General features: G+C 43.2%; 1 long non-coding RNA gene across 1 annotated transcript in view; it reads left to right on the forward strand.

Annotated features, from left to right (window-relative positions):
* The window catches only part of LOC135578410 (uncharacterized), a 31,642-nt gene extending 19,207 nt beyond the window's left edge, over nt 1-12,435 (forward strand). The window contains exons 2-3 of the long non-coding RNA XR_010469952.1: nt 1,303-5,446; nt 8,614-12,435. This is a non-coding gene — a long non-coding RNA (uncharacterized LOC135578410). The remainder of the gene's footprint in view (nt 1-1,302; nt 5,447-8,613) is intronic.
* The last annotated feature ends 1,033 nt before the right edge of the window (nt 12,436-13,468 follow it).

Raw genomic sequence — 13,468 nt, forward strand, 5'->3', positions numbered from 1 at the left:
TAGAGTTCTGCCCCAGCATGCTTAGACAAGGAAAATATGCTTCTTTTTCCTGCATATGAAGAGGTAAAGGGCTTAATAAACTCAATGCATTTTAATAAGTTGAAGGATATGACTCTGAAATTAGATCTTAGACCACTTTCTAGTGCAATTCTCCTAAAATGTACATGACCTGCTTGGTAATTCTCTTTCAACCTTTTGTCAACATTTTTTCCATGAAAGGGGCTGAATTGATTTAGGAAATTTATTTGCTGGGTGAAAAATAAAATAAATAATAAAATAAATAATTAAAAAAAAGTAAAGTCAGGTATTTGAAAGCTAATATATACCTGGAATTATATTGCTTTTCATTTTTTCTGTCTTGTCACTTTGCTTTCAACATAAGAATTAAAAATTATATGAAAGAAGTTGCTGACAATTTTTGGTCTCTGTTCCTTCTGCATGTTGTATGAAACATGACAGCTCTTCAAGAGCCTCTCCTGTAATACCTGCAGTAAGCACAATTGTTACTACTCTTAATTATCCATACAAAGTGTTTTCTTCACTCATTTTCACCAGTGCAACGTTCTTTTGTTTGTCTTCAGAGCAATGTCTCTTGACAGGCCAAGGTTGTTGCTGCAGCAATCACTACCATGACAATTTACACAAGAGATAACTTGAGTAACCCAAAGTGCTCAGACCCAGCTTTTGGTCACGCCGGCTCTGTTTCCTCTGCACTGCCTGTGTGACTGGCATCATAGCTCCAAGTACCTGGTCCATCCTGCCAGCTTTTAGCTTTTGGCTTTGGTGTCTTGGGACACCAAAATGTCCCCGTGTTTCACATGGTGACAAGACAGCTCCCTGCACAAAGGACTCCCTGGACCTTTGAAGAAAACTTGCACCAAGTGCATGAGGTGTTTGCTATTTACATATTCAGCCAGAAATTTTCTCCCATGCATGGTATTTTCCTACCTGGGTTCCTTCTCTGAAAACAAAGGTCTGCAGTATTATCATGTTTTAACTGGCAAAGACTGAAGCCCCAGGGATTCTCATTTCAGATGTGAAAATATGATGAAAAATTGAGACCTCTGTTTCGGTTTTGCTTTGCTCTGCAATTAAGGTCTGTTAAAGTGCTGGGATTTTCTCCCAGTGGATTTCTAACACAGAAAATCCAACTTAATCAGCAGCTGAGCTGCCTGCTGTCAGTCTGTGAAGTCCTGTCAACTCCCCCTTCCCCTCTCATGACCCATGAATGAAATAGAAGTTCTGTGGTGTAACTATCTAGTGTCCAGCTGCATGGATAATCATGAGCTGATCTGCCAACAGGTGATCCAAATGGAATGGAGAACTGCTGAGCACTCACCAGAGGCTTTTCTCTCAGAGAAGGCACTGACCTGGGTCTCTGTCCTTCGTGCAGCCCCCAGGTCGAATAGGACATGGAGGAAGAGCTTCCCTGGAATCCTCATCCTTCTCCATCCTGGATGAACTGGCACACGAGCTGGAAAGTGCTGTCTGGAGGAGAGGAAAGGAGTCTGACAGGCAGAGTGTAACCACAGGAGCTTCATTTCCTCTGGAAAGCAGGCTTGGCAAAACACACACAGGCAATTATTTCTAGAGGGATATTTTTCTGTAGCTGCTAGAAGCCTAAAGAAAAGCTTTCACCCTCTTGAACTCCTCTTACTGTACAGTTTGGGCATTTATGTGCATATTGAAGTCTTATTATAATAGGCACAAGTGATGGGTTGAACCAGGACCTTAGTACTCCAGCGTGGTCAGGTGCTGCTCTGCCAAGAGCAGCTATGAAGGTGTTTGCCTTCGTTGAAGCAATGGGGTCTCTCTCCATGGGTGCAGCAGCCCACCTGTACCCCAGGAGGGGGGCTGTGCCCAGGGCCCAGCCTAACGCCCTACTCACGGAGACCATGAGGAATGCTGCTGCTTCCTCAGAAAACCAAAGGCTGTTGCCACAAATGCCAGGGTAGTGTGCAGCGCTTGCAAAAGCCTCTGCCAGAGGACCCAGGCAGAAGGGACCATGCTGTACCTCTACTTCAGAATTATTTTTATTCATACCTGTGCAAGGAAAAGACAGAAATTTGCTGTTATTTTTAACCCCACTCGACTTTAAGTTGGAAGGGGTGGGTATAACCCACACAGCACAAAACCACAGGCCATACAACATGATACATAAATGAGGCTGTGGGACTGAGTTGGAGATGTGGAGAGGCAGCAACACTGCTGAAGGGGTGCGTATGGACCCTTGGCGGGCTCAGAGCCATCGCTGCCCAACATGGCTGCACGAATGCCACATCCATGTGGTGTGAGCAGGGCTGGGGTGGGCACCCCATCCATGCAGCTCAGTCAACCAACAGCCTTCAGGAGGGATCACTCTATCTGGATTCTGCAGAGCTTCTTTCCCTATTTGCTTAAACCAGAAGCTGCACTTCGTTTATGTGTGAACCACAAACAAGAAGTGAAGTTTCAACACAAGTTCTTGGGTGAAATGAAGCCAATCACCCCGAGTTCACTGCCTGCAGCATGCTCTCCCTCTCAAAGTGGAATGTAGCTTTGGAAGGGTAGCACCTTATCATAAACCAAGCTATTGTTGTCTGTGTTTGAGTGCAAGCAGATTAGTGATGAATCAGCTTTTTATAAATGCCTGTTTTCATCCTTTCCTTATCCCTCACTTATGTCTTGCTTTTAAGACAGATGGTGTAACTTCCTTTGCAACTTCAGTTCCCATTGCTCACTTCTTGTCTTGCCACTGGGGAGCACTCCCAGGTAGGGCAGCTCATAAATAAATCTTTCCTTACATTTGCTCAGTGACATGTGCAGCCTATAAAGAATCCAGCAATGTTGAATAAGGAGCCAATTCAAGCTGGTGACCCATAAGCATGAACTGAATACACTGAATAAAGACAGCTGGGTTATACGTTCTCCTATTGTAAAACATGCTTTAAATTAAAATAAATACATTAAATGTGAACTTAGATATGATCCAAAACAAAACCCATAGTAAGAATTCCCAGATACACAAAGCTAGCAGTCAGCTGCTTAAACAGGGTGAGTAAATCAATAAGTAATTGTCATTTCAAGATTAAACTGTGTAATATAATGAAATTTGATGCATTACAGAAGACCTTGATACAATCTTTGTTCCAAATTCATTGTTCTGAAGTAGTATTTCAAAGTTCCTTTTTCCGAAAGTAAAGATGAGTGTAATTTGCAATATATTTCTGCAAATGGCTTATGCAGCTCCTCAGGACTTGTATTGTTAGGGTTGTGTTAAAAAAGCCTATATACTGCAGAGTAAGGATTTTTTTATAGTATGGAGCCCTATTAAAAGATAAGCATTTCTTCCCCACAGAAGGTCATGGGAACTGTTTTCCTTAGAGCCCTGCCCAGGAGTTTCTAGTTATATAGCAGCCATTTTCTTAAAATGTCTGTTTTCTGTCAAGGAAACTTAGCACATCTTTAACTGTCAGAAATGTCTATACAAATATGCACTATAGCAGAACACAAAGTCTGTATACGTTTGCTAATAACATGCTCTGACTTCACTGATAAAGGCAAGCTTATCAAGTCCTAGAGTTACCAGTGTCATCATTAAGGAGCCTTGCACTTGGCCACAGCTGACCACAGGGGATTACTGCAGGAATAATATTATCTCTTCTCTCACCTTAGGGTTAGGCTGTGGTACGTGTCATTGCATTTGTTATTACTGTGTTATTCTGCATAGTGCCTGTTACAGCAGGAAGTCATGGGGCATCTTTTCTTAATTGCAAAAACCAGTCCAGCCAAGAGAGAGGAGCCAGACCTTGTGGGGTCCCTTCTCACGTCAGCACAAAGTCACTGCTCCATCCTGGCAGCCACTCAGCTGCTCCGTCCTTCCTACACTGAAACTTACACGCTCCACCATGGCATCCAAGCACATCTCCATCTGGAGGTCCCCACTGGGATTAGCTTCTCATGTGCTCGCTTTCTTTCACCCTCTTCCAGTGCATACAATGATTTGAATTTTATAACAACACACACATGTTATTATACATTTAAGAGAAGGTGACATAAAAGAAAAAGAGTTTATAGTGAGGGCAGAACGTCATGAGGTATTTCCTGAGGAAGTTCATGCTACTGTCTTAGAGCTGCTAAATATTGTTGTTCTGAGGAGTTAAATCTTCAGTAACCTCAGGAGTTTATGTAAATTTATGTTATGTGTTGTACTCTTTAACCGATGTTTAGTATGCAGTATGAGTTATTTGGCTGGGATTTGTATGGCAACCTAGTGACAGGAGAGCAGAATACAGACTGTAAATTTATGGTACACAAAAGTTTCTGAAGTTCCCACTTGAAAAGGCAGAGTTCTGCGGTACGGCACGGGCACCCTTGGATACGCACTGTCCTGAGGCGCACTGCTGAACCCACCCCTTTCAGTTTGTACAGCAAGTCAATAAAGCCTAAATACCAGTTTAGGTGCTAACACATTTACTGCTGTTACTGGGCTTGAGAGACAGCTACTGAGTTTGCAGCTAGGGATAGGTGGAACTGGAAAAATTTGTCCTGTGACTGCTGAGAGGTCCAAGAAGTGGCAGAAGGCAGGGAAGATGGGAGAGATCCTGGGCTTCAACGGTGGTCTAGAGAGAAGGTCCAGCCAAGGAGTCATTTGCTTTGTCAAGAGACAGGACCCCACCAGGAAGCACAGGAGAGATGAACAGGCAGAGAAAGGGAGGTCAGGCTCAAAGCACGGACAAAATCATGGAGAAAAAAGAAAGAAGCAGGAGTAGGGAGAAGGAAAACTGATGTGGTAATGAAGTAGAGATCACTCAAGCATTGTTCTATAGATGGTCAGGTTCCAGGTGCTACCTTTAATACAGGATGAAGCCATTTACGAGAAGCAGGGATATATAGCGTGGAGGTAGAGTAGAGCATTTTGGCACAACAGCAAGGGGGCAGTTTTGTAATCCTGCAAGAAATTTCATATAAATGAGCTATATACTCCCTTTCTTGTTATTGCAAACAATAAGACAGATGTCCAATAAGTGTCTGCTTTTACAGGGCACTCTTTGAGGGACACCCCAGGAAATCACAAAACAGAATAAGCACTAGAAGGAGCCGGGTGGAGCTGCCTGTTTAGAGAGCAAAACAAAGGAGCCCTAAGAATGACATGGGGAAAATCCAAAAGGAATCAGAAACCCAGGAGTAGCTGGAGGACGCATCCAAACCAGGATGCAGAGAGGTTGGAGAGCAGGCCAGGCAAGGCAGCGGAAGCTGGGACTCATCACCAGTATGTCTGAGATATTTCCATGAAGCTTATTTTTACTTATAGGGACTAAGGAGCTGCTGCTCTGGATCACACTCGCAGTCCAGCACCTTCTGTGGAAGAACATCCAGAAGCCATGGCCATGGAGGAACGAAGCCTGAAGTTGACATTAGGGAAAAGATGTTGCAAGGAAAGGTTTCCCCAGGAGTGAGGTGACAGGTTAGTTTAAATCCTTCCCATTGCTCTTTCCATTTTATTCGGTTTAACACTAGAATGTAGGTGGTTCTTATTGGTTTTTGAACCAACATCTAACCCTCACAGTTGAAAATCTCTTTTGAACAATACTGCATTCCCACTAATTACTGAAGCAAATAAAATCTATTCCAAAGTATAGAAACCATCAAGTATATGTATTGTTACTTCCTCAGTGTCAGGAATTCCCACTTTTTCTCTCATTTCCCATCTCAAAGCTGCGTTGTTCTAGCTGAAGAAGAAGTTATTTCAGGATTAGCTGTAAGAAACGCCTGAGATGATTGCTGATTGAGATATAACCCAGCCCTGTTTCCACAGAAGCTCCAGCTGACCTTACATGTCATGCTTTCTTTTTATTATTTAACATATTTTCTTTTTCTAGTATGAGACATATTCACATTTTAGACAGACATTATATTTTCATGGAGATACTTTCCAAATGCTCTGCAGGGAGATCTTTTATTCTTGTCATTATCTATGAAGATTTTCATCTGCATTTTTTATTTTTGTTTCATTTGGCATCTACCTTTGGGAAAGAGCCAAGGGAGGAAGTGACAAATCCATCAGCTTAAGACAGGAAACCCTGTGATTTCAAAGTTACTCATATCTCATTAGAAGTTGCTTTTCCCTCTGGCTATTTCATATTCATATCGCTTTCACAGGATAGTTTCTCCATTCACATCATTAAAATACACCATCAAAATATTTATTCATCAAAAACTGACTGGAATAAGTCTAGTCTTGCCTGTTATATACCCGGTCATGTTTACACTCCACCCAAGAGAGCATACCTTAATGGGACATGAGGGCATGATGTATATTAAACATAACATAGTAATAACAGCTTTACAAAAGCTGTTCATTTCTCTAATTGCTATCCTGCTTATCATAGAATTATTTTGGTTGGAAGAGACCGTTATAACCATCGAGTCCAACCATAACCTAAATCTAGCACTAAACCATGTCCCTAAGCGCCTTATAAAGTATTTTGCATGGAAGATACTAAGTTGATCAGGAGTATCACCTTGTATGTATATGTTCCTACCATATTTCTGCAGCAACTTTCCTCCTTTGCTTGAGGTACAGTGGAAACAAGCAGTGGTCATTGACTCTGGCTCTTTCACCATGGAAAACACTGTGTATTTCAACTTCAGAGAAAGGGAGGTTTTCAGTTTGGTGCTCTTAGCATAAACTCTCAGCATCTTGAGATGCTTATTAGAGAAGCAAATGAGAAAAGCTGCATTAAGTTGTGCCTACCACAAGCCTTGGATAGCGATTCAGAATAATAATAAAAACAATGCAAAATTATATAAATGTCAGTGTGATGAAAATGTCTCCCTTTAAACCAAATAACTCAGAGCACACAGGAGCGTTACATCTCATAGATGCCCTGAGTTGCACAACATCGATCATCTTCTATCTGAAGATCTCACCACCCCTCAGAACAGCCTCCAGCAAGCAGAAGGCATCTCAGTCCCAAATCACTGGTCCCAAGAGGTCCTGTTGCCTCTGTGGACATTCTCTGATTCCTCCTGTTGCATTGCAACACTGACCAGGGAGCCACAGAGATGTGGATGATCAGCAGCAAAGTTTGAAGCAAGGCTGCCTGAAAGAAAAGGGAGATTAGGATGAGGGCTGCACTGAACCAGAGCCAACCAGTTAAACCGTGGTACTTACACAGTAAACAACCGTGATGACAACTTCGCTCACCTTTCAGCACTTGCTCCTTTGAAACAATTCTGTAGTATCTTGTGCCCTTACTCCTAACAATGTATCACCGTGGGTGTTGACATTTAACCTGTTTGTCAACAGATTCATTTACATCTCATTTCACTGGCACCCTATGCGAGCGGCAGTAAGCGAAGAGCGTTTTAGTGCAAGTGATGAAAGATGTCATTGCTGGTGCCCTTTAGCACCGCCTGCACTGCCATGAAGTATAGCTGCCATTAGTAACAGGGATTTGAGTGTAATGTCTGCTTTCACCCAGCAAGGTCAAAAATTTATGGTTCTAACCTTCTCTCTCATTTGATGTTGGAGTGGGCTTGGGTCATGTTTGCAAGGAATAATATAAAATCAAATTGAGTTGATGCAGGCTTTGTGTGAAGTGATGCAGAGAAAGAATTCCACCTCTCCCCGATAAAAATTACGTCAACGACTTTAATAACGGGGGCCATAAAGTTCCACAAACTTTACAGAAAAAGGCTGTAACAGTGTTAAATGTTTCAAAGGGGCACACAAGAAAATGCAATTATTTCAAGACAACCTACATTTATTCTCACTGTTATATAGTTTCTCGGATGTATTTTTCAAGGTCTCAAATATACATTTCAAGAAGAGCAAGTCTTGTTATGGCATGAAGGTCTGTATTAGTTATGTAATGTGCTCTTCACAGGCTGTAAACTGCTTTGCCTTAGTTTGGGTTGGTCACTTTGCACAGGCAAGCTAGAGAGACACACAGGCCCTCGTGCTGCATTCCCCTGGTCTGACCAAGTTGGCTCAGTTGGAGGGCTGTCTGTGCTGGCAAGCCTGGGAGTTTGAACGGACTCTTATACTTTTCCCTGATTCTTATTTTTAAGGCCAACCAGAGCTGCACTACTTGGCTGTGTCATTTTCAGCACCAGAGGCCTCTGACGTGCAGAGCTGCTCTGGGGTCTCCAGCATGCTCCTCTCAGCCCATCCCCAGCAGCTCGGCATGTGGGGAGCAGGATGCCACAACTGCCCAGCGCAGGGGAAATGGGTATTTTAGGGACTGTTGGCTCCTCTCTCACTAAATGTGACAGACAAGAGTCACATAGTTCAGCCAAGATCAATCCTGCTAGTGTTTAGGACTGGGGATTAGCTCAACCCATTTCAGACGTAGCAGCTCACTGAGAAACCATTTTCCAAACAACAAGTTGCTTCGTGGTCTCGTTATCTGAAATGCATATACACTGGTTTTTCTTTTTTATTTTGCCTTTTTTTCTCTGCAAAGAAGGTCCATGTCATGTCCAACTTAATGCTTAAACACATGCATAGTAACTACACAGAGATTCAAACACATAACATCTGTGATGCTGCAGTACAGCTGGCATAATGCATTTAATTCTGGTACAGTTTGGTTTACTTTTAATTTATTTTCTTGCTCTTTTCAACAGGAGTGAGACATCACTTTGACATGGAAAGATTTAGAGCAATTCTGGACACCCATAAAACATGATGATTTGAGAGATCTGCAGATATTCTGCAAGTTTTTTTTGTGCTGGTGGTTTTTTCCTTTGTAAATGTAGATGCTCACTGTGGCTGCTGTACCACAAGTCAAAGCTCATGCAGATTTCCTTGAAGAGAATCTTTCCCAAACTCTCTGCTAGGATGCATAACTTCATCGGTTCCCCAAGTTTGGGATCTGAGTTTGGGACTTCTGCCAGAAAATGTAATGCCTATTTGCATTCAACCTATCCATTTTAGTGTGCATACAAGCTGTCCTCTGCTGTCAGGGACTTCAGCAAGAATTGTTGCTTAACAGCGTCTTTGGAAATATCAAGTCATACATAAGCTATGAAATAGATTGTTATTGTTATATGGATATTTTTAACACATTTGAGCACTGAGCAATTAATACAAATGTATTTTGATTCCTATTAGCTAAATCCCTTGGTATCTAGCGTGCTTTCTCTCCAGCTTTTGTAGTCTAGCAGGAGATATAATTTGTACCAGACCGTCCAGGACAAGGGAGCAAGAAACAAGCTATATATTGCATATCTTTTCTTGTTACTTCTCACTGCCACAGTGACCTTTATCTCTGCTGTGAAACTTCACATCCAAACTTCCTCCCCAGTACCACAGGATGCTGCGAGTACTAACTAAAAAAAATGCGGGAGAAAAAAAAACAAGGAGAGCAGTTAAATGGTGATTAGCAAGGAAACAAGGGAAATAGGAATAGCTGTTACATTGCTGGTTCTTACCCCAGCAAGACCACTATGAGAGAATATTATATCTAGTAATGGTCCTTGTCAAGCTTAATGGATTGTAAGTACCTCAGCTGTTCCTTATATAGATACTTTAAGTTCACTTTGTAAAACCACGAGACAGATATACTAAACAAGTACCTCTGGCCATCTGCTCGTCATCACTGCAGCTCATGACTGGCCTTGCATGGCGTTGGTGTCCATTGTGTCCGTGCTCAGCCCGGCCCTTCTGGTCAGGAACACGGAGGCACAGAAACTCCCCCGGCTAGGAGGCATCTTCAGACATGCGGACACTTCCCCAGGACCAGCGCCGCAGTGTGCTGGTGTTTTGTTACTGCAGGTGGCCAATGCTTTTCCAGGCAGTCCTATTCCTCGGGGGAATATTGTATTTTTAATGCCACTCAGTTCTCACAGTGATGGCTTTATCTGGAACAAGTTGACTCCTAGAAACTAAACAAACCAGAATCTTTTTAAGCTTTGCCATTCCCAAATTGCTGTTATATTGAGCCCTGTGTTTCTGTCCCCCTAGGTCCTGCCCAGCTCCCCAGGTCCCTTGCAACAGGCATGAGATATGCGAGCCACAGCACCTATAAGTTACTACAGTAGAATATACTTATCTAAATGACTGGTTTTCAGCAAAAATAAGGATAAAGGCTTTTTTAAAAAATATAAATAATTGATTTTTGTGCTGTTATTTAGTTCTCTACCTGCTTGTTGGGTATCAGCATTTCAAACCCCACCACCACAGTGGGTGCAGGGCGTTACCACCAGTAGAAGAAGAACATGACACCATGCCCAGAAATACAATCCTTAAAGCAAGGGTTACCTCACTGAATATTTTGTGCTTTTTGTTTTGCTTTCTGCTTAGCAATTAGAAAGTGCCCTTTGTTTGTGTTTCGACAGAATTATTGTAGTAGGACTCTCTACCAAAAAAGGCAAGAAAAGAGCTTTCATGCCAGTCAGGTTTTGTCTTTTTATTTTTCTAGTAATGACAGAGTCACAAAACAGGAGTATTTCAGATATGGGCAATCTGGAGTTTGCTTAAACAGGAATGAAACAAAATGTACAAGTGACAACTTGCTTTTGTAACAAAGATTACCTCAAACCCAGGAAACATTGCACAGTAGACCTCTCCTTGTTTACATTTCAAAATAATTGCTAAAATACCGCTTCTCACTTCTAGAAAATACCTGGCACGTGTATCCCTCTGGGTCTGCCAGAGGGGTCTGTCCTGGGTCTGCCCTGCTGACTTTTCAGACCTGAGCTGCTGGGCATGTTTGTTGGTGGTTTCTTTCCCCGTTTGCTGTGGGTCTGGAAGGAAAAGGTGGAGCAGCCGGGCACAGGCAGCTCCGTCCCACCCCCCACCACAGCCGAGCCCCCGGAGCCGGCTATTTTCTCATCGTCGCATGACTAATACAACCACAGGCACTTGAACTATATGGGAATTGTTCCAGCCACTATTCAGAGGGCAGCAGCAACCCTTCTGCTGTGGAGGGTCTTATGATTTCTTTTATTTATTTTTTTTCTTTCATTGAAGAGTTTGCTGGCACCATCAGTGCAGAGCAAGACAGTCCCGAAACCTGGCACCACTGGAAAATAACTCTTCTTGAATCCTTGATAGACCTTGAATTTCATTCCAGCACAGGCCACGCTGGTGACAGTGACTGTCTGTGCATTTTTCTCAAGCACATTCTCTAGTCAAGCTCTGCAAAACTGGCTGAACTGATCATTTCATGGTTCCTGTACCAGAGCTCACAAGACAGACGGTGAAGCCTTGCTAGGCTGTGCCATGCGTTCCACAGCAAAACACCAGCAGCACGTGGTAGCGGCTCACAAGGTTGGTAAGAGCCATTTTAACTCCTGCATGTGCTGACTCTGCTTTTTTTGGGTTCTCCTCCAGTTGGCCTGGAGCCTGCAAGCCCCTGAGCAGGGTTAACCAGCTCCCTGCTGGGGCTCTCATTAGGAGCAGCTGAGGCGTTGCTGTTTCCTCTGTGCCTCTTTTTACATCTGTTTCTGTGTTTCTGAGAAACCTTGCCAAGAACACCCCAATTTATTTAACTCTCACGTCGGATTTGATTTGAAGCTTCTCAGTCTCTCACTCTCGGGTCTGGCTAGATCACTGGAGCAGAAGTCACAGGATTTCTGAAAAAGAAATAAAATTGCTGATTAAACAAAACTGTTGAAAATATCTGAGAATTAATTTACAGACTAGATGTGATAGTTCCCCAAAATGGCATCTTTCCAACTGCAGTGTCCCTATCACTCCAGTCAATGATGGGACAGATTAGGTGCTGAATTCCTGTCAGCTGATACATTAGAGCATTTTTATTTATGAGAAATGTTGCAATTTGGTAGGCTTTGACCATTCCTTTGAACTTTGCACGTTCACATTGCCTGATTTTGGCAAGTTTGCACCTCAGTGAATAGCTGTGTGCTGTTCAAAACCTACATGACCACAGCAATGATACCTTTTATTTATAAATGTCACCCACACATGCTTCAGCTACACAAGATCTGGTAAACTGAGAATGCTATTACACTTCAGCATGAGAAGAGGCACAGCGCTGGACTCGATCAGGGCGGTGAAGGTGTTCTTCATGTTTCAATTTCAATGCTGTATGACTGAAAGCTTGATAAAAATCCTATCTCAACAACAAAAACTTAACAGCCAATTAATTACTAACATTGTCACAAATGACTTCTAAATAAAGGAGAATGTGGCTGTCTTCAAGGCTGACATTTTAGGTATGAAACTCGGTTTGATGGCAGAGATCCTCCTCCCCGCCCTGCGATGCTCCCTGTGCGGGCCAGCCCGGCTGCTGGCGCTGCGCCTCGCCAGCACAGCGGGAGCCCAGCTCTGCAGAACCTCTGAGCGGTGCTACTCACACAGCCCATGGCTGATGTCTGCAGGTCAGGAGCAGCACTAGCTAGTCTGTAAGATAAATATGTCAGTGAGCCATACAGAAACACAGAAAAGTCTTCACAGAAAAGAGAGTTGAAAGAAATTTCTGGCTGTGAATTCTCTATTGCAGTGATGGTGTATGGCTAAAAACCCAGCTATCGGTGGCTGAAAGGCACAGGTTAAAATAAGATCTTTGCACTTTTGAAACATGCAGGAATTCGTATTCAAGCCTTCAGGCCTAAACGCTGCAGACTGAAATTTCTAACTAGCTCCACAATGTCCAGTCCACAACAAGAAAAAAAAGGTCTTCAGCAAGCAAGGAAAAAATTTCTTGTGCCTGGCTCTCCAGTTTCTGCAGAACAACTTATGAAAATTACAGTCCTTTCCTTTAGTTCAGTTTATAACTGGATCCTTGGGATAAAAATACAGATTTGGGACCAAACTCTGCTTCTTGCAATAGAAGAGATTGTTTTGTTTGAGTTGTTTCCTATGGAGGTCAAAGAAGGGCATTTATTTTTTCACAGACCTAAATGGCTATCAAGTGATGGTTAAAATAGGAAAATACCCCAGGAGCTCTGGCCTCTCCACATAGGTGCAAATCTGTAGTTCAGATGAATTCATTCCAGAGCTATATTAACCTGAGTGTGGGTCAGCAGATGGCAGGCAGGACATAAGGGCAGAGAGGGGCAGGAGAAGAGACTTGCTAAACCCTGAACTTGCAACCAGATCTCTGCCAGCGGCTGTTCAAAGCCTTCAGAGACTACAGGCAAGCTGGGGGCAGGCTGGGCTCTGCGCTGGCACAGGCGGCCACTGAATCAGGACCTTGTGCATTGATTTATTTTAGAAAGTCCAGGATGCAGTTACCGGACAGTCTAAATATAGCTCCATCAAAAAGGAAAACTGATCTGGATGCACCTCAGGTGCCGGGACATGCTGTACGATGTGCAAAAAGTCGGCTCTTCGTGGGGGCAGAGTTGGAAGGAAAAAGTGCCAGTGAAGGGGGACAGTCCCTGCATAGGGGCTGGGTCTCCCCTGCAAACACAGCAGGTAGATGGAGACTTCAGCCTGTGGAGCAAGCCAGCTTCTACCAGAGCAAGAAACAGCAATGCCCCCATGGCAAAAAAAAACAACAAACCAACAAAA

The sequence above is a fragment of the Columba livia genome, chromosome 2, assembly GCF_036013475.1.
Source record: "Columba livia isolate bColLiv1 breed racing homer chromosome 2, bColLiv1.pat.W.v2, whole genome shotgun sequence".
In the NCBI taxonomy this organism is placed as follows: domain Eukaryota; kingdom Metazoa; phylum Chordata; class Aves; order Columbiformes; family Columbidae; genus Columba; species Columba livia.